Source organism: Salvelinus namaycush, chromosome 39 (genome assembly GCF_016432855.1).
Source record: "Salvelinus namaycush isolate Seneca chromosome 39, SaNama_1.0, whole genome shotgun sequence".
Classification (NCBI taxonomy): domain Eukaryota; kingdom Metazoa; phylum Chordata; class Actinopteri; order Salmoniformes; family Salmonidae; genus Salvelinus; species Salvelinus namaycush.
This window is the reverse complement of record NC_052345.1, coordinates 10,210,119-10,237,322: the sequence shown is the minus strand read 5'-3', so window position 1 is coordinate 10,237,322 and position 27,204 is coordinate 10,210,119. Positions and strand designations below refer to the sequence as shown.

Below are 27,204 nucleotides of genomic sequence, written 5' to 3'. Positions count from 1 at the left end.
CCTATAACTCCTCCCTAGGCTGTCCTGTAGGAAATGTTAAACGTGTAGTGTATTTAATGTTTAAAAAGGCTTATGAAGTTTGCAATTTCTACTTTGAAATGTCAAATAAAAAAATATACATACTTATAATCCACATAATAATTTACATTCCCGTGTGCTGCAGGATTATATTCCTGCTGTATCAAACTGCCTCAAATTCAGATCCTACATCTGTACTGTAGGTCCAAGCAGTATGGCAAAAATCCCCCCCCCCCCAACATATTAGAAGGCAAATTGTTAAAAAGTTATTAACATTCTACTTAAACCTATCCAGCCTAACCTATCTTAGATCTACAGAAGAGGCTGTTGGTAGAAAGGGCCAAGGGATTGATTTGGAATTCAGCGTATGGTAGGCTATAACTTGGGCACATATGGAGTCTATGGAGGAGACAAACAAAGAGTAATACTGGGAAGACAACACTGTCTTTATATAAATGCCACAACAGCCAGATGGTCACAGCGTTACTAACGATTTATATTACCACCTCCGGGTTGCGTAGTTAATTCCAAGGTTGACGCTGGAATTTGTTAAATACAAGAGCATGGAACAGAATGACTCGAACCTTAATTATTTACCATTCGTCCCGACACAGATGACTTGAGTGTGCACGGGGGAAGAATTTTTACATAATAAATGCTATTTTCCCAGCAGTCGCTTTTTTATCTAACGCTACAAACCAAATAGAATCTGGCTTTTTTATTTATTTGCATACTTGTCACTTGTTAGCGTCCCCCGCTTTGCGCCAAGCGTATGTTAAGTTAAAGTAAACCAACAAGTCTGACTTGAGTCACTTCGCTGCAAGGTGATTCGCTAGCTGTCTCTCTTCGTCTTGCCTGACTACATTTAGAGATGTACATCAGGAAAATGGAACTCAGGAGGGAGAAAGGAATAAGGCTAACACCAGTTGTTAGACCTGACCTCAGTGGTCCATGTGTACAGGCTCCAGGCTTGGCCTCACTAGCCTGGCTGGCCTTAAGAGCCCCAAGGACTGGCCTGGACCTCACTGGGGAGCCACTGATGGTTCTCTCTAAGAGACGGTGCCACCACCCCGGGGCCCCTCTCCTCCTCCTAAGACTGTGAGCAGATGGTTCGGGCCAAGCAAGATTGCACTCCAAGAGAGGGCAATGTAGAGAAAGAGGAAGAATAACATAGAATAAGAAAATTGGATTCATGCCATGCCTGTAAAATGCAATGCAAAACTGAGCTTTTCTTGGAGTGTTGATTGTGTGTGTGTGTGTGTGTGTGTGTGTGTGTGTGTGTGTGTGTGTGTGTGTGTGTGTGTGTGTGTGTGTGTGTGTGTGTGTGTGTGTGTGTGTGTGTGTGTGTGTGTGTGTGTGTGTGTGTGTGTGTGCGCTTGCATGCTCTTGCTTGAGAGTGTGTGTGTATGGAGATTCCTGGAGGGGTCTGATGTTTTGTCAGACAAGCTCGCTCTCCTCTGCCAGGGGGTGGCACCACACAGACAGGAAGCAGTCCCCTTCCATGACAGCATGAATTGAAAATTCACATTGAATAACTGGGGCACCAGCTGAAATCCCAGAGAATACTTTTATCCTGTCAGCTTGTATCACCGTCATGAAAATCATAATCATGTCACTGAAAATGCCACAAACGGAATACAAACGGTGAAAGCATTAAATGTGGGGCGGTTGCAAAAACGACTGAACATTCAGCAAGTCCTTGTAACATATTGTCAAGTTTCTTTACATAATGCAGATCTTTGTTGGTTCTGTTTAGTCGACTGACAATGGATTCAATGCAATACGAATGGCAAAAAATGTAAACAATTACATTTCCCTAGGCGGCCTTTTTTCTTCGAAAACCCTAATTGACCGGCAATGCATGGAAGAAAATGTCAGCCTGTTGCCTCGCAATTAACCAACTGTGGCGAAAACATATTATTAGCATAACTAAATGTCCCATGTCCACAAAGACCCAATTCAAAGTGGCAAACACAATTTTGAATGCTGATTTAGCTCTGCGGCACGCTAATGATAGGTCACTAATGACTTTGAGAAAACAGTTAATATCTCCTCCAAGCCAATCAGACGTTTAATTGTATTAGCCTCGCAAACTGCTGGTGTCTATCGCCGGGGTCAATGCTTTGCGGCCGGTAACAAGGACACTAAATTAAATGTGCTTTTCAGTAGCGAATACTGAATGAGTATCTAGTCTCTCAGGAGTGTTAAATCAGTGCGGCGTGGTGGAAACGCCTGGCTAATAAAATAACACCTCAGAATGTCTGTGTCCTTGTGGATAACTGGTGCAGCATGCGACCACAGTGTTGCATCATTCTTGCAATAACCACACAGTAGCGGTGTTATGGAACATGTCACATAATAATCATTAAAACATGAATGTAGTGTGGGGAACCTACAGTAGTTGACCATTTGCTGATTATATGTTATTTTTTCTTGAGACACCTGTATAGATGTAGGTTAATGAGACCTCTGCCTGTTTACACAACGATTCTTCTCATTCAAAGACTTCTGTATCTATTCTACTTGATTGCACACTTAGAATTTAGCTACGGTGCCTTCGGAAAGTGTTCATACCCCTTGACTTATTCCACATTTTGTTGTGTTACAGCCCGAATTCAAAATGGATTGAATATATATATTTTCTCAGCCATCTACACACCCCATAATGATAAAGTGATGTCACGTCTACTCCCGCTCCTCCCCCTCTGGCGTTCGACATCACCGATATATTAACCACTTCCTCATGAGGCACACCTGGACTCCATTACCTCACTACCTTAGGTTCTTTCCCCAGTCAGTATTGTTTCTGTGTTTCTGTGTAGATGCCACTGCTATATTGTCTCGTTCCATGTTTGTTGTTTTATTAAACGTACCACCTGCTTCTCGACTCTCAGCATCTTCCTTCCAGAATACTGACTCAAGCGATGGAAGCAGCAGGAAAACAGAATATCGGTCGATGAGCAGGGATACCTTCTTCCTCAACACCACGACCAGCTGGCACAACTGGGGACGGCTATGGAATAGGTTCTTTGCTGTGTGCAACGTCTCAAACATACCCGGGAGGCATTGCAGTCAACTAGCAGAGGACATTCTACAAGCAGTCGACCCAACGAGCCAGCACAACAGCCCATTCAGCAACCCGCTCAGGTCAGAGATGCTCGTTTGTCCCCCCTAGATAAATTTGAATACACCCCATCTACTGTAAATGCCGTGGCTTCCTACTTCAGTGCTCCCTCTACTTTGCCCACCAGATGGGAGCCCCCACAACCGAGAGGTACAAGGTTGCCACTGTTATTTCTCTGCTGACTGGGAGGGCGGCTACGGGCCATCTGGGAGAGAGGAGAGGAGGAGCTAGATTCATATGAGGGGTTCATGGCTCTGTTCAAATGTATCTTCGATCACCTAAAGGAGGGTAGAGACGGGTGTGAGCGCCTACTCCAATTATGCCAGGAGGACCAGACGGCTGCCGAATACGCGCTCACCTTCCGGACATTAAAAACACCCAGCGGATGGAATGAGCCGGCGCTTCCTATGATTTTCAGAAGAGGGCTGCGCGAGCAGGTCCAGAAGGAACTGGCCTGTCGAGACGACAACCTCTCCTTGGACCTCTCGACAGTCATCCGTCTGGATAACCTACTTTGGGAGCATCGGTACTCTCATCGCTTCTCTCCCTCCCTCAGTGAACACTCTGGATCAGAGCCTGAACCCATGGAGGTAGAGGTCACACACCTCCCCGCGGCAGAGCAACACAGACGGAGACAGATGGGGCTCTATCTTTATTGTGGTCAAGGAGGGCACCAGCTCCAGTGGTGTCTGTTATTTTACAACGTTGGGATCCACAAGAGCACAGGGATTGTCACATGATCTACCACCTCCTGGGGCAGGAGTGAGTATTCCCTCTTCATCACTTTCTGCTAAACTCTTTTTGGTGTCCATCACACTAGTTGACTGTCCCTCATGTACTCTGTCACCAGCGTTAGTGGATTCCGGTGCCAAGGTGAACTTTATTGACCAGACCCTTGCCTCCTCTCTTAACATCATCTCATACCCGCTCTCCTCTCCTTTCTCGGTTCAAGCCCTCGATAATCGGCCACTATGATCCGGAAACATCACACACATCACCCAACCACTCACCCTCACCGTGGAGTCCATTCATCAGGAGAACATCCCCTTCTTCATCACCAGTGCAGCTGTTCCCAAGATCATCCTCGGCCTCCCTTGGCTTCATTGCCATAACCCCACCATCTCATTGTCGAGGATGAAAATCAACGACTGGTCACCCGAATGCCGGAGGACCTGCTTCCCCATCCCTATGGTCCACGTCGGTTGAGTGTTCTGTGGTTACCCTTCAGCATAACATCCTGGAGGTTTATCAGGACCTGCAGGAGTTATTTTCCTAGACCCATGCCACCTGCCTCCTCATCGCCCCTGGGACTGTGCCATCAAGACCGAGGCCATGGAGGAGTACATCCAAGAGGCACGCCAACAAGGTTTTATCCGCACGTCCACTTCTCCTGCGTTGGCTGGTTTCTTCTTTGTGGCCAAGAAGGGTAGAGGTTGCGTCCTGTATTGATTACAGAGGATTCAATGAAATCACCACTAAGTGCCATTAAACTCTCCCGTTGGTGCCGACAGCCATCGAACAGCTCCGCGGGGCCCAGTTCTTTACCAAACTGGACCTGTGGAGTGGCTGGAGGGCACCAAAGACCCATTTGTCATCCTCACGAACCATCGGAACCTGGAGTACATACGGACAGCTAGGAGGCTGAATTGGCGCAAGCAAGGTGGGCCCTTTTCTTCACAAGATTTGACTTCACGCTGACCTATTGCCAAGGTTCAAAGAACACCAAGGCCGATGCCCTGTCCAGTCTCTACGATTCAGGAGAGGGTCCTGTCCAGAATGTACCTATAATCCCATCCTCTCCAGTAGTAGCCCCTGTGGTCTGGGACGTAGTTGTAGACATCTGCCAGGCTCTGGAGAGGGAGCCCACACCCAATAACTGTCCCCCTGAGTGCATCTACGTTCCCACAGGGATAAGGGATCGGCTGCTGACCTGGACACACACAACTGTCGTCGCTGGACATCCAGGCATTTCTCGCACTACCCAATCTATCTCTGAAAAATACTGGTGGCCCACCTTGGCGCAGGAAGTCACTCACTACGTCAACTTCTGATCCGTATGTGCCGCATCCAAATCCCCCCGTAACGCTCCAGCAGGGAAACTCCTTCCCCTTCCCGTGCCTCAGCATCCCTGGTCTCATCTATCCATCTCCCTTCCTCTGTCGGTTTCACCACCATTTTGGTGGTTGTGGATAGATTTTCCATATCATGTTGTTTTATCCCTCTCTCTGGTCTCCCTACTGCTCTCCGGGTCGCTAAGGCACTATTCCAGCAGGTATTCCGGCATTTTGGCCTTCCGGAGAACATTGTCTCCGACCGTGGCCCCAAATTCACATCACAGGTATGGAGAGCCTTTATGTAGAAGCTCGGGGTCACCGTCAGCCTCACTTCCAGGTATAGGCCTCAGTCCAATGGGCCAGGAGAGGATGAACCAAGAGCAGGGAGAGTGGGCCCAATTCTGTCCATGGGCGGAGTTTGCTCAGAATTTGCTACGTCACTCCTCCACTTGGCTGACCCCCTTCCAGTGTGTTCTGGATTTTCAGCTTGCCCTGGCTCCGTGGATCCCGGGTCAGACTGAAGCTCCTGTGGTTGATGAGTGGTTCAGGTGCGCAGAAGAAGTATGGAGTGATGCTCAGGTGAGATGCCAGCATGCTGTCCACCGTCAGAAAGAGCAGGCAGACCGCCACCGCAGTGCGACCCCCGTGTTCCATCCTGGGGATTGTGTCTGGCTCTCTACCAGGAACCTCCCACTCCGCCTGCCCTGCAAGAAGCTGAGCCCCCAGTTTGTGGGGCCATTCAAGGCTCTCCATAGGATCAATGAGGTGACGTATAGGTTACAGCTTCCCAGAGACTACCATATCGCACCTTCTTTTCAATGGTTCCTGGTCCCCTAGCTGATGCTGTCCCCCACGACACCCTCTGCCCTCCTGGACATCAAGGGGTGTCCATGCCCTCAGATTCCTACTGGACTCCTGACATCGTAGGGGTCGGCTCCAGTACCTGGTGGACTGGGAGGGGTATGGGCCAGAGGAGGGGTGTTGGGTTCCGGTGGAGGATATTCTGGATCCCAACATCATCCGTGATTTCTACCTTCACAGCCCCGACCGGCCCGCTCCTTGTCCTCTGGGCCGTCCCGCTGGTCGACGTTGTCCTGCAGTTGGAGCCGCGCGTCAGGGGGGTACTGTCACGTCTACGCCCGCTCCTCCCCTCCGGCATTCGACATCGCCAGTATACTAACCACTGGTCCTGGCATCCGTCATTACGTAAACCTGGCACCAATCATTACGCGCACCTGCACTTCATCATGAGGTGGACTACATTACCTAATTTATTACCTCCCCTATATCTGGCACTCCCTTAGGTTATTTCCCCAGTCAGTATTGTTTCTGTGATTATGTGTAGATGCCACTGCTATGTTTCTGGTTCCATGTTTGTTGTTTTATTAAACGTACCACCTGCACCTGCTTCTCAATTCTCAGCATCTTCGTTACAAGTGAAAACATGTTTTTAGAAATGTTACTACATTTATTGAAAATTAAATACATAAATATCTAATTTAATAAGTATTCACACCCCTGAGTTAAAACTTTTTGGGGAGCACCTTTGGCAGTGATTACAGCTGTGAGTCGTTCTGGGTACATCTCTAAGAGCTTTCCACACCTGGACTATGCAACATTTGCCCATTATTATTTTCAAAATTCTTCAAGCTCTGTCAAATTGGTTGTTGACGATTGCTAGACAACCATTTTCAGGTCTTGCCATAGATTGTCTTGCCATAGGATTTTGCCAGTACTTCGATTGTGGTAGCAGAAACACAAGAGTATGTTTTATTCATGCACCTAATGGTTGTTTTATTTAATAAAGTAAGATTCTTTGGACTCTCTCTCTCTCCTTTTCTGAGAGGAGTCTTTGGAAGCTTGGGTTGGCAACTGATTAAGTAATGGCTTTTTATTTTGATTTAACCCTTATTATACCAGGTAACTTGACTGAGAACACATTTTCATTTACAGCAACAACCTGCAGAATAGTTACAAGGGAGAGGAGGGGGGATGAATGAGCCAATTGTAAGCTGGGGATGATTAGGTGGCCATGATGGTATGAAGGCCAGATTGGGAATTTAGCCAGGGCACCGGGGTTAACACCCCTACTTTTATGATAAGTGCAATGGGATCTTTAGTGACCACAGAGAGTCAGGACATCCGTTTAACGTCCTATCCGAAAGATGGCACCCTACACAGGGCAATGTCCCCAATCTCTGCTCTTGGGCATTGGGATATTTTTTAGACCAGAGGAAAGGGTGCCTCCTACTTGCCTTCCAACACCACTTCCAGCAGCATCTGGTCTCCCATTCAGGGACTGACCAGGACCGACCATGCTTAGCTTCAGAAGCAAGCCAGCAGTGAGGTGCAAGGTGGTATGCTGCTGGATATGGCTTGGTGATAAAAAACCTACAGCTGGAACTCCATAGATCAGATGTGGTGGGTGTCACCGAGATAGAGATAGCCTGGAGGAACAGAACAAAAGCCTCAGTATTCCTAATTATCCTGGCATCTGGGAGACAACACCAGAGGGAGGTGACCACAAGATGAACACAAAGTGGCTTATGGTGGCTTACGGGTGAGGGGGTGGTTTGAACCAGCTTTGATTGACGGTTTCAATATTGTAATAATTAGTCAATATTGAATAAAGATGATTGTTTGAAGAAATGACAAAGCCGCTCTCACTTGAATATAATATTCCACCACAAGATCTATTCAGTTTGTTTTTTATCCTGAAAAACTTACCAGTCCTTAACGATTACAAGCATACCCATAACATGATGCAGCCACCACTATGCCAGAAAATATGGAGAGTGGTACTCTTAATGTGTTTTATTGGATTTGCCCCAAACATAACACTTTGTATTCAGGACAACATTTTAATTGCTTTGCCACATTTCTGGGAGCATTACTTTTTTGCCTTGTTGTAAACAGGATGCTTGTCTTGAACAGGTTCTGTACAGGTTTCCTTCTTTCACTCTGTCAATTATGTTAGTATTGTGGATTAATTACAATGTTGTTGATCTATCCTCAGTTTTCTCCTATCACAGCCATTAAACTCTGTAACTGTTTTAAAGTCCCCATTGGCATCATGGTGAAATCCCTGAGTGGTTTCCTTCCTCTCCGGCAACTGAGTTAGAAAGGTGTTTATCACTCCACAGCCCTCACTCCCTCTTTCGCTCCTCCTCTCTACTCTCTCCCCTCTCTCCGCCCCTCCTCTCCCTCTCTCCGTCTCCTATCTCTGTCTCTCTTCTCTACCATCTCGCTCCACCCCATCTCTCTCTCTTCCTCCCTCCTCTCTCTCTCTCCCTAAGGCAGAAGGGAGTTGAGTTAGTTATACACTGCAAGGAGGAGGCCTAATTAAAATCAATGTATATTTACTGAATGCTCGTTAAAGCAGAAGGGTGGTACTTATCTGTTTGGATTTTGAATTAAATATCTTCCATGAAATGCAAAGTGAGAGAGTTCTCACCTATCACAACTATTGGTTTTTAAAAGGTGATCGATTGATCACACCACTGTCATAGGCTATTACACAAATACACCTGAAACATACACAACAGAGTCAATATTGATTTTCATTGAACTAAACCATCTCAAGAGAAATTGCTTATTTTCATACATTTGGAAGATGTTACCTTTCACACCAACAGAAATTAACTGGTTTCCATATGTTCCCATTACGTGGCACATTACTACACAACATTCTTCTATCTTTATCTGAAGTCTTTACGTGTTGGCATTCCACTTCATAATCACCTGTCAGAAACATCGTCCAAACTGGAGACATTTTCTACATGTTTTATGATTCGGTGGTCTGACGTGTGGGAACAAAGCATGATGATATGTGCTGGATTGTCATAATAGCATTTCATATTTCATGTTCTATCCAATATGTCTCATCATTAATCCTCAGCTAATCAGACACAGACATATATCAAATGCTAGGTATAACAGCAGGCATAACAACATAACAAACATGAGTTCACTACACAGCACAAACAGATCAGAGTCAGACTAATACAACCCTATTCCCTGGCAAACAGGAACTCTGGAAAAGCTAACTTAATGCTAACTTAAAGTGTCATCAAAAGTGTTCTCTCAATGCTCTCTATACCTGCTCTATGTGTTTGACATTTCCAGAGTGAGGCCACAAGCTGTATCCTTCTCTTACATTACATTACAGTTGCCCTTTTTCCCTTCCCATGGTGCAACTGTCTCTCAGGCTGGCGCTAGCCCAGGGAGTAAGTCAAGCGAATCAAACGCTATCTGGCTGCCCAGGAGAATCCTTGGTGGGGGTTTGAACGTGCACACTGTGAGGAAGAAGGATAAAAGCACAAGCCAGGCCTGGCGGACCCAGACACTCTCCCTCTCTCTGACTCCATCTTATCTCCAGTCTTGAGTGGTGAGATATCTCCTTCCTTCTTCTCTCCCTTCGACTTTGAACCGTGAACCTCTGGCCAGAGACTTCAAAGTCTCTCACGGTACATTATCATAGGACAAATACTAAAAGAGTAGTAAAGTAAAGAGTAGGTGCCAGAAAAAATGCAGGATGATGTGATGTGAGACCAGGTTTGGAGATATACTGGGGCGTTAGTATGGTGTAATGCACAGTGTTCATCAAGGTAGAAGACATAAGTAGGCTATGGTCTAAGAACAAGGCCATAAGTGGAGAGTACACTACAATAGAAGTAGCAAGACAACTGAATGCTCAAACTATATTCTTCAAAGTGCAATTAGATTCATTGTCACTGTCACGCCCTGGCCTTAGTTATCTTTGTTTTCTGTATTATTTTAGTTAGGTCAGGGTGTGACAGGGGGGATGTTTGTGTGTATTTGTCTCGTCTTGGGTGGTTGTATTGTATAGGGGGTTTTGTAGAGTGTATGGGGTTGGGTTCAGTGTAGGTGTTTAGGAAAGTCTATGGTTGCCTGGTTTGGTTCTCAATCAGAGACAGCTGTTTATTGTTGTCTCTGATTGGGAGCCATATTTAAGGCAGCCATAGGCATTAGGCTGGTGTGGGTATTTGTCTATGTCTAAACGTTAGTAGCGTCAGTGTGCACGTTCGTTTTGTAGCTTCACGGTCGTTTGTTGTTTTTTTGTTTAGTTTTGTAAAAGTGTTCATTTCGTGTTTTCGTGTTTTCTAAATAAAAGAAGATGTATTTGTATCACGCTGCGCCTTGGTCCACTCTTTCACCTATAGACGATCGTGACAGTCACAACATCTTCTATGACCGAACACCTCCTCCACCCGCTGCAACAAATCCCAAACACTTTCCCTTTCCTTTTAAATAACCACTGACATATAATTTGTGGTTACTGAGACATATTCTACTTTATTCATCAAATGAGGGACAGGAATTAGTTTGGAGTTTGTCTTTTCTCAACTTCTCCTCTTTTTTCTCTTTTTCACAGTTCTGGTCTTTTTCTCTGTTCCCCCTGTCAGGCAGAGAAGAGGTGAGGGAAAGAAGAAGGGAGGGAATCTCTCTTAACAACAGGCATACCAGTGTGTGTCATTGTGAATCTTCCTCAGAGGTGACACGATGAGGCGGCAGCACCTGATGAATGGAGTCGTGGCATCTCATAATTATATTTTTTCTACTTTGTCTTCCTGTCAGTCACCAAGCTGTATCTAATATGGAGGAGGAGTTGTTAAATGAAGATAACTTTTTTCAAAGTGGAGTGTTACCGATAGTGTGCCGGTGTAGTCATAACATCTGTCAGGTGCAATTAAAAATTAAATATGTTGTCCTTTAAGTGGCCTGCGTTGAGATATGGTTTCTCCCTCAGCAGGTGACACTGGGGGGAATGGTCGCTGTCATCCATCAACTAAGTGATCCATTGGCTCAATGTGATACGACCCACCAATAATGCGGCTCGACTTGCCGGGGGCCACCCGCCAGCATTAACATCCTGATAAAACAGTGTCAGGGTGGTAGACGACGGCTGGTGTGCGTTACCATGCCAATCCTCTCCCACCATTCCACCAGCCACGCCGCCATCCATTATTGCTATTTGCGACTCTTTATGATTGATCAGCCATTTTGGAGAATCGCTTTGGCAGTTGTTGCTCCCTGCACTTTTTGTGATTTATGTCTTTCCAGAGTAAACGATGAGAGATGTTAGCGAATCACAGAGCCAAAGGGGACGAAAACAGTGTGTTAAATACACTTACTGTAACACAGTCTGTCAGTCTGTCACAGATTCATTCATATCTTCCCCTGTTGAGAGACATGGTTCTGAAGGCAAATCAGTAAATTATTTAAATGGCAGAAAATGAATATCTAACTCCATATTTACAATTTAAAAGAGCCCTGTTGGTTAAAATAGACCTGGGAATTACTAAATAAATTAACTGAATTTTGGAGTGTTGAGAATAAGAAAACGAAAAAGTGTTTTTAATTGTTAGGAGATTTAATTATATGAGTCATGGAAATTAGTGCTATTTTTTCTTCTTAAAAACACAACTAAGCCAGAACCAACAAAAATATTATACAGAATATTATTACGGTGTCCTTATTAGGACCGCGTACTGTAGATTAGACAATTTGATGTTAGGTAATACTGTATATGCATACAGTTGAGGTCAATTGGTAAACATGGTGACTCAGTCATACAGAAAGTCACTCTTCAGCTGTCATGATTGAACACAGGCCCTGAAGGTCTATCCACTGGCTCATTCAGGTCTGGCATGGTCACTTATACACACTTATCACCCAGTCCCAGGCAGCCCTAAGAAATAGTTCTGCCGTTAGTTGCCTAGTATGATTCATTCAGACATTCATGGTCATCCAGCGACCTCACAGGGCACATCCGATGAGTCACCCCAGAAATGCGGACTAGGTCTGGGATACACTCGCAGGCTTGTAGGGTGATCACTATGGAGGTTCACAGAAAGAGCTGTGGTGATTTGGTGAGATTTGAGATCAGTTATGCCTACGGTGTAGTGGGGACAGCCACTAAAGACCGATTAGTTAGCCCCTGGAGCTAAAGGCTAGGCAGTCTGCTCTTGAGTCATGCGGATGACCAAGGTTCAATATATGATCCATCACATCAGCATCAAAGAAGATGTAGGGTTAGCTGAACTGTATACTGTATATACCATTGAGCTGTGGAGATAGACCTACAGTTTGGGTAACCCCTATGAGCACTAAAGGTCATATGAACGTTTAAAAAAAAATGTATTTCAGTGATACAGAAAGTTGATTGAATTGTCTAACAAAGTGTTGGTCCTACAAGAGGTAATTTGAACCTCTGGTATATTTTCAATACTCTAATTGAACAGTCATCTAGTGAAGTTGTAATGCTCGTGTGTTAGAGAGACTCTTTATAAACCAATTAGAAGTCTAAAAGGTCCCAGCCTTGGAGGGGAAAAGATAAAACCCAAATGGGCCCATGTTCTAATTTTGATCATTAGACATTTTACTTAGCAATTCAATTGAGCATGATAATAAGACGATGTGAGAGCTCTGCTCCTTTCTTCTCCCTCTCTCTATCTGAGATTTCAGCAGTGGAGAGAATTGGAACATGGGTTGTTAATGAATAAGATTGGGCTCCGAAGGATCTGACAACGTGTATATGTTAAGTAGCTTTTCTTTATTCTCAAACGAGCCCTCAAAAACGAAAACGTGACTATTTCAGAAGTTAGCTAATAAGTAAAGCTGGGAGATTTTCTACACTGCTGACGAGAACAATAGGCGCTAAAAGAACTGAAATGCTAATTTGAGAAAGTATAGCTTACTAGTGTTGAATAACGAAAGATTACAGGTACTGTGTATGAATTGTTCTATAACACGAAAAACAACGGTCCTCTTTTATTTTTATTCAAGGCTTTATGTGTACTTAAAATATGTTCCACAACAAACTCAACCCCACTCAAAGAACATGTCATTTTCTACAATCATCTCGCCTAATACTTTGAAATATTTTTCTAAAGTAAAGATTCACTGCTTATGCAACCCTTTCATGTAAATAACACGCCTGCAACAACTAACCGGCCCAAATCACAATCCTCCAAGCTTGTATTATCTCCATTGACACATCAAAATACCTAAATACCAGGCCTCCTGTTGTTGTGAGGCTCTAATCGACTTTATAGCTCAAAGTCGTTCAATAGAAAATAAAGGATGTGCTATTGAGGGAGGCGAATTAAGACTATTAAGTCTCACTAGTGGCTTTGATTCGGTCCACATGGGACTGTGTGCTGTGCTTCTTGATTTTCAGCATGCTACAGAGATAAGGCCACTGGGCTTAGAGTGATTATTACAATGAAGAGCACATCTATTCTCTTTGTCAGACGTGCCTCAGACACAGTCAATGCCTTTCCATGAATCCCTATTTTCTTAAAGGGATATTTGGGGATTTTGGCACTAGCATTCTTGGATGGTAAGTTGGTGGTTGAAGATATCCTTCTAGTGGTCTGGGGGCTGTGCTTTGGCAAAGTGGGTGGGGTTATATCCTGCCTGTTTGGCCCTGTCCGGGGGTATCATCGGATGGGGCCACAGTATCTCCTGACCCCTCCTGTCTCAGCCTCCGGTATTTATGCTGCAGTAGTTTATGTGTCGGGGGGCTAGGGTCAGTCTGTTATATCTGGAGTATTTCTCCAGTGTCCTGTGTGAATTTAAGTATGCTCTCTCTAATTCTCTCTTTCTCTCTTTCTCTCTTTCTCTCTTTCTCTCTTTCTTTCTTTCTCTCTCTCGGGGGACCTGAGCCCTAGGACCATGCCTCAGGACTACCTGGCATGATGACTCCTTGCTGTCCCCAGTCCACTTGGCCGTGCTGCTGCCCCAGTTTCAACTGTTCTGCCTGCGGCTATGGAACCATGACCTGTTCACCGGACGTGCTACCTGTCCCAGACCTGCTGTTTCCAACTCTCTAGAGACAGCAGGAGCGGTAGAGATACTCTCAGCGATCGGCTATGAAAAGCCAACTGACATTTACTCCTGAGGTGCTGATCTGTTGCACCCTCGACAACTACTGTGATTATTATTATTTGATCCTGCTGGTCATCTATGAACATTTGAACATCTTGGCCATGTTCTGTTATAATCTCCACCCGGCACAGCCAAAAGAGGACCGGCCACCACTCATGGCCTGGTTCCTCTCTAGGTTTCTTCCTAGGTTTTGGCCTTTCTAGGGAGGTTTTTCCTGGCCACCGTACTTCTACACCTGCATTGCTTGCTGTTTGGGGTTTTAGGCTGGGTTTCTGTACAGCACTTTGAGATGTCAGCTGATGTAAGAAGAGCTATATAAATGCATATGATTTGATTTGATTTGAGATACTCAAAGAATTCCAGTCTTGGCGCTAATGCTAGCTAGCATTGGTTTGCAAAACTACCTCGAACTTCCTTCATACTGGACACAGAGACATACAACTGGAATCCACCAGTTCATCTGACTCTGCGGAGGTAGATAACGGGCCTCGTTGCTAAAATCCCAAAGAATCCCTTTAAGCCGTTGGGGGGGGGGGGGGGGTGTGTTCTTCCGACACACCGTTCGCAACAAGCTTCGTTAATACAATGGATGTACTCTGCAAAGCGTGATTTCGATGTTGTAGCTAGGGAAGGAGAGAAAGTAATATATTGAGAGAAAAAACATCCATTTGGAATAGATCAACATCAGGGACGGATATCCTGCAAATGCTAAAGAAGATGAATAACTTTTAAATGAGCAGCCATTTTTATTCATGACAACAGCGAGTACACAACAACAACACAACAAACGCTTGGTTTTGCCTTGTTCACAACCCAAGAAGCCTAGTATCCTACAGCTTATTAATGCCCTTTGTTTCTTTTTCAAAAATGTGTTTGAAACATCAAAGAATCGCACTCGTCTTGCTGTAGCTACAGTACAATATCTGACTATTTCTGCACGTCTGACTATCTCTCCTCTGTCTCCGCTCCTAAATTATCTTAACTATAAATAGAAGAAATCCAGGCAAACATGCAGGTTAATAAAGCTGTCAAAGCTTCAAAATCACATTGAAGAATGACAGCTATGGCAACGCGTCTATGTATTCATTCAGGCTAATGTATCATTCCAAGGAAAGGCCTCATTATCAGGCAAGGAATAAATGGGGGTTGAACTCTTTTGGCAGAAGAACACGAGTGTGGGCATGCTTTCCGATAGCTTTCAGGTCAGGTGTAAGTTGGCCGTGCAGAGGCTCAAAGCCAGCTCAATTAGGACATTGCGGTACTTCTCACTCATCAAGATCAAAACCTTCAGTGACTTTGTTCCCAGGGCTCTCTCTCTCTCTCTCTCTCTCTCTCTCTCTGCTGGAGTAGAGTCAACCAATTGGACGGCTTGCAGACTGCAGTGAATTAGAACTGGCACCTTGCCTTCAGAGCTTTAAGGGTTGCAGTCTGTAAATTGAGAGTGGGTGGGTGCTCTTCTGTGGAGTAAAGGTAGCTGGTAGCTTTGTGATGTCTGATGTGTTGGATATGCTGTCAATTACGTGATTGATTCATTCAGTGTCACCTGCTGCTATGTTAAGAAATAAAATGTTGGCATGTTGTATTATACTTTGATTATCATTACAATTTCAGAAATTGCAGACAACTCCCTGGTTGAAAAGACAGAAGAATACTTTATTAGTGTGTGCGTCATACTCTACTCTCAGGAAATGCCTACAACATTATTAGCGTCTCATATTAGTCATCTACTGAACAACAAAAACCAAACAAGTTATCCTGACCACAACCTTATTACTAACAGGAGGAGGTGCTGAAAGTACAATGCACCAGTGGAGTATAAAAGGCTCTGCAGTCACGTACACAAAATGGCATTGTCACCTCGTACTAATTATACAATGATGATCATCATTAACATTTAAAAGGTGACCCGTTATCTTAGCACAAGCTCCTTTAGTGGATTCCTGTTTGTTTTCTTTCCCATCTTCCTCTTCTGCTCCAGCCTTTACCTCTGTGGACCTGGAAGGTGAATTTGGTTCTTGCGCCTGCAGACATTTTCAGATGGGCCAATGCAAACAACAGTTCAGTTCCCTGGCCTGAAAGCGAAAGGGGGATACCTAGTCAGTTGTCCAACTGAATGTATTGAACTGAAATGTGTCTTCCGCATTTAACCCAACCCCTCTGAATCAGAGAGGTGCAGGGGGCTGCCTTAATCAACATCCACGTCTTCAGCGCCCGGGGAACAGTGGGTTAACAGCCTTGCTCAGGGGCAGAACGGCAGATTTTTAACTTGTCAGCTCGGGGATTCGATCCAGCAACCTTCCGGTTACTGGCTCAACGCTCTAACCAGGTTGGTTCTGTCTGACTGAAGTTTCAGACCTAAATAACTAAAAAACTCTAAATACATTGCAGTCTTGTTAAGACTATCATCTATACATTAGGGACGATTTAGGAAATATTTGTTGAATTAGGACAAATGGAAGAAAAGAGATGTTTAAATACATAAGAGTAATTACTTTTTTGTAAAGTTTAACACTATAAATGGTACCTTTTTAAAATGCGTTTTACATGTATCTCACTGTGTTTGACGAAGGAGATGCAAAATCCCTATCTGTTGTTGTCAACAGGAATGCCAGAAGTCAAAATAAATGAATGTACATTGAGGGAATCAATTAAACAGAAGCACTGGGCCATGGAGGAAACAAAATGCATGTAGCGCAACTCAGCATTGCAGATATATATTCTCATTTTCTCATTCTCATAAACTGAAACACCCCAGCAATACCCACCAAAATCAATGCTGATTTAAGACGACATATTACTGATAACAGCAAAACTACGTTTCCAATTATTCAATGTTGGAGTGCAGAGTAGAATCTTTGGGATATTATATATTGGAGTAAGGAAGCGTTGGCTTTTGCTGTCATTGCTACTTCATCCTTTGGTCGAATTCAGCAAAATAATACAAATGCCCCTCCTATGATTACATTTCTGAGACTCAAAACCTGCAACCAGTCAAATATTAACTTTATATAATCCTATAACGCTTTGCAAGACAACCGCTTGCAAGCCTACCTCATCCATATTCCAAAGCCATGAAACCAGCCAGTGAAACCAGGCAGAGTTTAAAATAATAAGACCATAAAACCTTTATTTACATTGCTTCCTATATGGTACATTAAGGCAGGGTCCCAACCATTTCCCCAGTTGGCTTTCAAAACACAGTGCATCCATGCACTTCACAATATTATTCCAGAAACGACTTTGAGCAGAGGCAGCAGAGGGACATCATAAGAAACAGCCTGGACTAATCTGGTCAAAACCTCAAAACCTCATAAACTATGGGGTTCAATAAAAGATGGACCCTGGTCTTTACTTTGAGAAGTGGGCAAATATCTTGATTTCATTGTAAATTAAATGAATTTAAAAAGCACATTGCCAATCGCGGTGAAGACATGTTTCCTGACAGTATTGCCTAAACCTTTGTCTCTCGTTTACAGACTTGTATGTAACCATAAATAGTACCGTAGATCTGTCACGATACAACGGGATGCGTGAGATCAGCAGTTCCGGTGCTTGGGTTTTTCATCACTGGATATTTTAGAACGAATCAGGATCTCGCAAATGTTATCAACTTTCGAATTTCGGAAGGGGAGGGGACATTTTCCCCATAGACTTGCCGATAACTTGCAAAGAGAGGGGGTGGAGCTCTTCATTCCGGTTCTTATCCCTGTTCTATCTCTTCTCTTAACACGTATGGACTCAGAACTTAATCGAGCATCTGACCAATTATGAAAGACTTTAGTTCTGGGTTAACCCAGATGACCTAAACCCAAACCAAGACCCATCGACAGTTTCCTTATGTCCTTTGGATGATATTGCTAGTCTGCACGTCTCTTCACCAAAGGTTATCTGGTCAATTAAAAAGTTCAAATCTCTATCTGAGGTTTCGTGATTAACTCAGAGGCATGAGCCTTTTATCTGAAATGTGAACGATAAGGTGACCAAGAGGAAATTGTCAAGTGTTCTTCTGGTGGACTGGGCCTTTTAGAAGACGGTTAACACATGCCAACCCCCTGTCACCCTTCCAACCTCAACCTGCCATGTGAAGACTACTGTAGGCTCATCGTTAGCTCTGTATTCAGCGAGCTCTCATGGAAGTGGTGGACACAACTCACACACTCTGAGTTTCATATTCACACACACAAGCAAGTGTACATTGACATTAGCAGTATTTTCTCACACAATATATCTCTCTCTCTCTCCACCACCATCACCACAACAACACACACACATATAATACACCACACTCTCTCCAGATCAATTCTCCTGAATGGATGGTCTGGGGCCTTCTAGCTGAATAATGGTGTCGGCAAATATGGTGACTTACCGGCTGCCACTTCGTCACAAACAATGACCCACGTTGTCAATCCTAATGTCCACTGTTGTCATCACAGACACCACCCCGCTCAACGCCGTGGGGGACCCTCTGTACTGTTTCTGGCTACAAATGAGGGACAGATGTCTCTTAAACAGCAGACAGCTGCATCTCAATGTGTTTGCTTAGCCAGTGAATCTTTTACAAATGACCCCTAAGGAGCTGTTTGGGAAAGAGGGGATGATTCGCAGTCTATAAAATGATTCGCAGTTGATAAAATCCAGATTGATTATTGATTCTGTTTTTGGTTTTGAAAACAATCGGCAACCTCATTGAGGTAGTTTTTTTCTCGTCCCTAATAAAAGCTGCGATTAATTTTTTATAGGCAATTCGCCTTGAGTGAGTTTGTGAAACAAAGGCCCAGACAGAGAATTTCTTCCATTCTTTCATGCCTGGGCATTTCCATATGTCCCCCATAGCTCCCCTATCCATCCATCACATTTCACTGTGGGCTAGACAGCTGTCCAGGGCTAACGCATACTCACAGTCCAGCAGTCGGTCAAATTGAATGCAATGCCATAATTCCTTAGCAGTCAACCCAGGCACACAGAAGGTGTGTGTGTGTGTGTGTTGGTGCTTGCATGCAGTGCTATTGTGTGTGTGTGTGTGTGTGTGTGTGTGTGTGTGTGTGTGTGTGTGTGTGTGTGTGTGTGTGTGTGTGTGTGTGTGTGTGTGTGTGTGTGTGTGTGTGTGTGTGTGTGTGTGTGTGTGTGTGTGTGTGTGTGTGTGTGTGTGTGCCTGCGTTCATCTGTGTATGTGAGTCTGCATGTGGGAGCTAGTGAGTGGGTGTGTCATCGTATCACGCATGTACGTTTGTGTGTGTGACCTGCATGTGTGTGTGTGCCTGTGTGTGTGTGCCTGTGAGGTAGAGAGAGAGAGGTAGAGAGAGAGAGGTAGAGAGAGAGAGGTAGAGAGAGAGAGAGAGAGAGAGAGAGAGAGAGAGAGAGAGAGAGAGAGAGAGAGAGAGAGAGAGAGAGAGAGAGAGAGAGAGAGAGAGAGTGTGAAAGAGGCACAGCGATGTTGATACAACATGCCAAGATTAATTAAAGGATCTTGCTCTGGCTCTTGTGTCACCAAGGAGCCCCTCCACAGTAAACTGTTGACTTACTAATGGATAATGACATGCGTTTACTCAACCCAATCCCATTTGCCCTTTAAAGAAATTGCTGTATGAACAAAATAGCAAACAGCCCTCTTCTGTTGCCTTGACACTTAAAGTAAACAGTGTAAAATGTCTGCTTAACACTACAACTAAATAACATATTAGAGTTTGGTATAAAATGTCTGCTTAACACTACAACTAAATAACATATTAGAGTATGGTATAAAATGTCTGCTAAACACTACAACTAAATAACATATTAGAGTTTGGTATAAAATGTCTGCTAAACACTACAACTAAATAACATATTAGAGTATGGTATAAAATGTCTGCTAAACACTACAACTAAATAACATATTAGAGTTTGGTATAAAATGTCTGCTAAACACTACAACTAAATAACATATTAGAGTATGGTATAAAATGTCTGCTAAACACTACAACTAAATAACATATTAGAGTTTGGTATAAAATGTCTGCTAAACACTACAACTAAATAACATATTAGAGTATGGTATAAAATGTCTGCTAAACACTACAACTAAATAACATATTAGAGTTTGGTATAAAATGTCTGCTAAACACTACAACTAAATAACATATTAGAGTTTGGTATAAAATGTCTGCTAAACACTACAACTAAATAACATATTAGAGTTTGGTATAAAATGTCTGCTAAACACTACAACTAAATAACATATTAGAGTATGGTATAAAATGTCTGCTTAACACTACAACTAAATAACATATTAGAGTATGGTATAAAATGTCTGCTTAACACTACAACTAAATAACATATTAGAGTTTGGTATAAAATGTCTGCTAAACACTACAACTAAATAACATATTAGAGTATGGTATAAAATGTCTGCTAAACACTACAACTAAATAACATATTAGAGTATGGTATAAAATGTCTGCTAAACACTACAACTAAATAACATATTAGAGTTTGGTATAAAATGTCTGCTAAACACTACAACTAAATAACATATTAGAGTTTGGTATAAAATGTCTGTTAAACACTACAACTAAATAACGTATTAGAGTTTGGTATAAAATGTCTGCTAAACACTACAACTAAATAACATATTAGAGTATGGTATAAAATGTCTGCTAAACACTACAACTAAATAACATATTAGAGTTTGGTATAAAATGTCTGCTAAACACTACAACTAAATAACATATTAGAGTATGGTATAAAATGTCTGCTAAACACTACAACTAAATAACATATTAGAGTTTGGTATAAAATGTCTGCTAAACACTACAACTAAATAACATATTAGAGTATGGTATAAAATGTCTGCCTAACACTACAACTAAATAACATATTAGAGTATGGTATAAAATGTCTGCCTATATGCCAAAGAAATACCTTATAAGCGTTAAGAGAAAGACCTTTTGAACAGCCTTATTGACACCCAGTAAGGAACTCCTTTGTGGTTTGAGGTTAATCTTCACAGCTCTTTATCCCATGGTGAGGGACACTTCTCTGTGTGGCCGTGCCATATCTGATGCATAATGTCATTTCAGATAAGGAGTCTACAGGGAATAGAGCATCGCTGTGGGGACACTGGCCTGATAAACCTGACACGTGTGTGTGTGTGTGTGTGTGTGTGTGTGTGTGTGTGTGTGTGTGTGTGTGTGTGTGTGTGTGTGTGTGTGTGTGTGTGTGTGTGTGTGTGTGTGTGTGTGTGTGTGTGTGTGTGTGTGTGTGTGTGTGTGTGTGTCCAACAAGCTGTTCTCACCATCCCCAGTAGAGATATACTAGGCCTATACTTTTCCATTTGGAGAGTGAGAAGGCAATGTTTCCAGCGTGAATGTTCATGACACAGCAATACTCTGATGGCTCTGTATAGACAGAGGGAATTGCCATGTGTTCACAGCGACGTGGATAATATTTTACAGAGCAAACCACAGCAGTTTTTTTGTGGTCAGGAAAAAGTCATGGCCTGAATCATGGTGCAGTATATACAGTGCATTTGGAAAGTATTCAGACCCCTTGACTCTTTCCACACTTTGTTACGTTACAGCATTATTTTTTAATTGATTAAATCGTTTTTTCCCTCATCAATCTACACACAATACCCCATAATGACAAAGCAAAAACAGGTTGTTAGAAATTTTAGCAAATTTAATTTGTTTATTTTTATTTCACATTACATAAGTATTCATACCCTTGACTTAGTACTTTGTTGAAGCACCTTTGGCAGTGACTGCAGCCTCAAGTCTTCTTGGGTATGACGCTATAAGCTTCGGAACAACTGTATTTGGGGAGTTTCTCCCATTCTTCTCTGCAGATCCTCTCAAGCTCAGGTTGGATGGGGAGCGTCGCTGCACAGCTATTCTCAGGTCTCTCCAGAGATTTTCGATCAGGTTAAAGTCCGGGCCCTAGCTGGGCCACTCAAGGACATTCAGAGACTTGTCCTGAAGCCACTCCTGTGTTCTCTTGGCTGTGTGCTTAGGGTTTTTGTCCTGTTGGAAAGTGAACCTTCACCCCAGTCTGAGGTCCTGAGCGCTCTGGAGCAGGTTTTCATCAAGGATCTCGCTGTACTTTTCTCTGTTCATTTTTCCCTCGATCCTGACTAGTCTCCCAGTCTCTGCTGCTGAAAACATCCCCAGAGCATGATGCTGCCACCACCATGCTTGACCGTAGGGATTGTGCCAGGTTTCCTCAAGATATGACGCTTGGCATTCAGGCGAAAGAGTTCAATCTTGGTTTCATCAAACAAGAGAATGTTGTATGTCATGGTTTGAGAGTCCTTTAGGTGTCTGAAGGCAAACTCCAAGCGGGCTGTCATGTGCCTTTTACTGAGGAGTGGCTTCCGTCTTGTTACTCTACCATAAAGGCCAGATGTTACTGCGGGTGTAGAATTTTGCTACACCCGCAATAACATCTGCTAAACATGTGTACGTGACAAATACATTTCATTTGATTGGTGGAATGCTGCAGAGATGGTTGTCCTTCTGGAAGTTTCTCCCATCTCCACAGACTAAATCTGGAGCTCTGTCAAAGTGACCATCGGGTTCTTGGTAACCTCCTCGATTGCTCAGTTTGGCCGAGCGGCCAGCTCTAGGAAGAGTCTTGGTGGTTCCAAACTTCTTCCATTTAAGAATGTTGGATGCCACTGTGATCTTTCAATGCTGCAGAATGTTTTTGGTACCCTTCCCCAGATCTGTGCCTCGAGACAATCCTGTCTTGGAGCTCTACAGACAATTCCTTTGACCTCACAGCTAGATTTTTGCTCTGACATGCACTGTCAACTGGGGGACCTTATATAAGCAGGTGTGTGCCTTTCCAAATCATGTCCAGTTAATTGCATTTACCACAGGTGGACTCCAATCATGTTGTAGAAACATACCAAGGATGATCAAAGGAAACAGGATGCACCTGAGCTTATTTACAAGTCTCATATCAAAAGGACTAAATAATTGTGTAAATAAATCCAATCAAATGTTATTTGTCACATGGCCGAATACAACCGGTGTAGAAGTTACAGTGAAATGCTTACTTACAAGCCCTAAACCAACAATGTAGTTTCAAGAAAATACCCCCGCAAAAAAGTAAGAGATAAGAATAACAAATAATTAAAGAGCAGCAGTAAATAACAATAGCGGGGCTATATACAGGGGGTACCGGTACAGAGTCAATGTGTCAATGTGAGGGGGCACCAGTGTCGAGGTAATTGAGGTAATATGAACATGTAGGTAGAGTTATTAAAGTGACTATGCATAGATAATAACAGAGATTAGCAGCAGCATAGAGGAGGGGAGGGGGGCATTGCAAATAGTCTGGGTAGCCATTTGATTAGATGTTCAGGAGTCTTATGGCTTGGGGGTAGAAGCTGTTTAGAAGCCTCCTGGACCTAGACTTGGCGCTCCGGTACCGCTTGCCCTGCGGTAGCAGAAAGAACAGTCTATGACTAGGGTGGCTGGAATCTTTGACAATTTTTAGGGCCTTACTCTGACACCGCCTGGGATAGAGGTCCTGGATGTCAGGAAGCTTGGCCCCGGCGATGTACTGGGCAGTACGCACTACCCTCTGTAGTCAAAGGCCGAGCATTTGCCATACCAGGTCCCATGCCAAATCTTTTCAGTCTCCTGAGGGGGAATAGGTTTTGTCGTGCCCTCTCCATGACTGTCTTGGTGTGCTTGGACCATGTTAGTTTCAAATCAAATCAAATCCAATTTTATTTGTCACATACACATGGTTAGCAGATGTTAATGCGAGTGTAGCGAAATGCTTGTGCTTCTAGTTCCGACAATGCAGTAATAACCAACGAGTAATCTAACCTAACAATTCCACAACTACTACCTTATACACACAAGTGTAAAGGGATAAAGAATATGTACATAAAGATATATGAATGAGTGATGGTACAGAACGGCATAGGCAAGATGCAGTAGATGGTATAGAGTACAGTATATACATATGAGATGAGTAATGTAGGGTATATAAACATAAAGTGGCATAGTTTAAAGTGGCTAGTGATACATGTATTACATAAAGATTTCAAGATGCAGTAGATGATATAGAGTACAGTATATACATATACATATGAAATGAGTAATGTAGGGTATGTAAACATTATATTAAGTGGCATTGTTTAAAGTGGCTAGTGATACATTTGTTGGTGATATGGATGCCAAGGAACTTGATTAGGTATTTCTGTTTTTCATTTGTAATAAATTTGCAAACAATTATAAAAACCTGTGTTCGCTTTGTCATTATGGGGTTTCTAATTTCGGAATGCACTTTAGATATCAGCTGTTGTTAGTTTTAACTCAAAGGAATCGCTACATTGTGACAAGGGGTGAATAGCCTCCGCTAGCCAAGTGACTGACAGTGATTGGCACGACATGGAAATCCCTATCCTGTCAATTCCCAGCAGTACAATTGCCAGACATCCTTATTCCCACCATCTCTTCTCCTCCACCATCCCTCTCTAACTGCCTGCTTCTATAACAGTGCACCAACGTCACTTAAAAAGACAGAGGTCCTCAGGAAAACATATTTTCAATGGCGTGGTAAAACTCAAAGCTACATGCCATTTCAAGGCTTTTCAGATTGTGTGTGTGTGTGTGTGTGTGTGTGTGTGTGTGTGTGTGTGTGTGTGTGTGTGTGTGTGTGTGTGTGTGTGTGTGTGTGTGTGTGTGTGTGTGTGTGGTGTGTGTGTGCGAGCAAGTGTTTGGTTTATGGCTTCTCAGATTGGGTTGGATTTGAATGAGGCCCATTGTTTTCCCAGACGGGGGTTTGCCATGGTCCCCACCTCATGAAGATTGCCTTGTTAACCCACTCAGTGAGTGAGTAGAGGATTGCACTGTATTTAATGTATGGTGGCACCTCTCCAACAAAGTCCTTTTTACATTACGGTGAGCTGTGAGCTCTGCCACCGTAGCCACCACTCCAATCTCTTTCTATTATGGCTTCCCTCCTCCCTGCCTCGGACCGACTCGCATCCCCATCATTACACTGTGATGAACTTCTGATGACGATCATCCTTTCAGAGAGACCAGTGGGAGTCATTTTCTGTCACTGAGGATTTGAGAGGCCTGATGAACACAAATGTTGACGAAATTATACAGTATAACATGCTCCAAAATGAACGGAGTGATGAGGAAAGAGTTTTTTTTGTCATTCCTCTTTACAATGTAATGGGGCCATTCCCATGACGTTCCTAAATAATCAACATATGTTCTCCCATGTGTTTTGAGAGTACACACTGTGCATTTCGATTGTAGCCTTTGGTTAATTAAATGCTTTAGCCAAACAAGAATCACATGTATCTCTATTACAGTACCTTGAGGAAAGAAAATGGTCCTGTGTAATGGATGATGAACATAGATAAATAGGCTACACATGAATTAGAAATTTTGACAAGGACATACAATTTCACATTTTAATTGTTTCAGCTCATGTGTGAATATACACTGCTCAAAAAAATAAAGGGAACACTTAAACAACACAATGTAACTCCAAGTCAATCACACTTCTGTGAAATCAAACTGTCCACTTAGGAAGCAACACTGATTGACAATAAATTTCACATGCTGTTGTGCAAATGGAATAGACAAAAGGTGGAAATTATAGGCACATTTGTGGCCTGCTGGAGGTCATTTTGCAGGGCGCTGGCAGTGTACCTCCTTGCACAAAGGCGGAGGTAGCGGTCCTGCTGCTGGGTTGTTGCCCTCCTACGGCCTCCTCCACGTCTCCTGATGTACTGGCCTGTCTCCTGGTAGCGCCTCCATGCTCTGGACACTACGCTGACAGACACAGCAAACCTTTTTGCCACAGCTCGCATTGATGTGCCATCCTGGATGAACTGCACTACCTGAGCCACTTGTGTGGGTTGTAGACTCCGTCTCATGCTACCACTGGAGTGAGAGCACCGCCAGCATTCAAAAGTGACCAAAACATCAGCCAGGAAGCATAGGAACTGAGAAGTGGTCTGTGGTCACCACCTGCAGAATCACTCCTTTTTTGGGGGTGTCTTGCTAATTGCCTATAATTTCCACCTTTTGTCTATTCCATTTGCACAACAGCATGTGAAATTTATTGTCAATCAGTGTTGCTTCCTAAGTGGACAGTTTGATTTCACAGAAGTGTGATTGACTTGGAGTTACATTGTGTTGTTTAAGTGTGCCCTTTATTTTTTTGAGCAGTGTACTTTAGAATGTTGCTGTGCAGACAGAATTGAATTCCTCATCATTACTACCCTGTTCATCATGCAAAGGCACAATACAAAGAGACAGCAAGTCGGGACAATGAATATAGATTAAATTGGAAATATTTGCACAACTAATTACCTCCAAATGGCTTTCCGGTAAACAAAACGTCAAGCTCCCGCAATACCACCACCAGATAACGGCCAAAACATTGTCTCCCCCAACACCATAATGATTTAATTCACAACCAATTTAATGAAAATGGTTTTAGAAACCAGTGACAAATGATTGATATTTCAAATGGTTGTATTTTAAATAGATAGGAGGGGAAATAATTGTACACAGAAGAAGTGTTGTAGCCTACCAATCAAGGACGGAACAGATGTTTGTTGAAATGTGACGTGTGTAAAGTTCACAGGAGCTTTTCCTTCGTCCTCCGAAAACTTTTAGAAGTGCTAGTAATGCATCGAAACACTTATACCTATGTGAGGTAAAACAACAATCATTAAGTACCTCCGAGGGCACAGACAGAGCTGGTGATGTATTCCTAATAATGTTTTATTAATACAGACGTCTGTCTGAGGGGGAAACGTTGCCTTTTCCCACCGCCACACTTCCATTTGAAGATATCAATCATTCTAACTCTCTCTCTAATGACACCTCATCAAGCCTGACGGGCTACAAGCTCCTACCAGCTTCTAGGCTGAACTTTAGTCTGAAAGTGAAATTCAGATCAGAAGCTGCTGATGGAAAGTGAAAGGCAGTACAGTTACAGTGATTAAGGACATGTAACATGTTGCTAGAAATAATATCTGATTGGCATTCTTATTAACCTTGAATGTCAACCGTGTTGTTTTGTGAGGTGTTCTGAGGTACTTAGCTATGAATATGTTCCTTAATGAAACAA

General features: G+C 43.2%; 1 protein-coding gene across 1 annotated transcript in view; it reads right to left on the bottom strand.

Moving 5' to 3' along the window:
• LOC120032675 (VPS10 domain-containing receptor SorCS3-like) overlaps positions 1-27,204 on the bottom strand; it is a 228,475-nt gene that overhangs the window by 136,868 nt on the left and 64,403 nt on the right. The gene's annotated exons all lie outside the window — the stretch shown is intronic.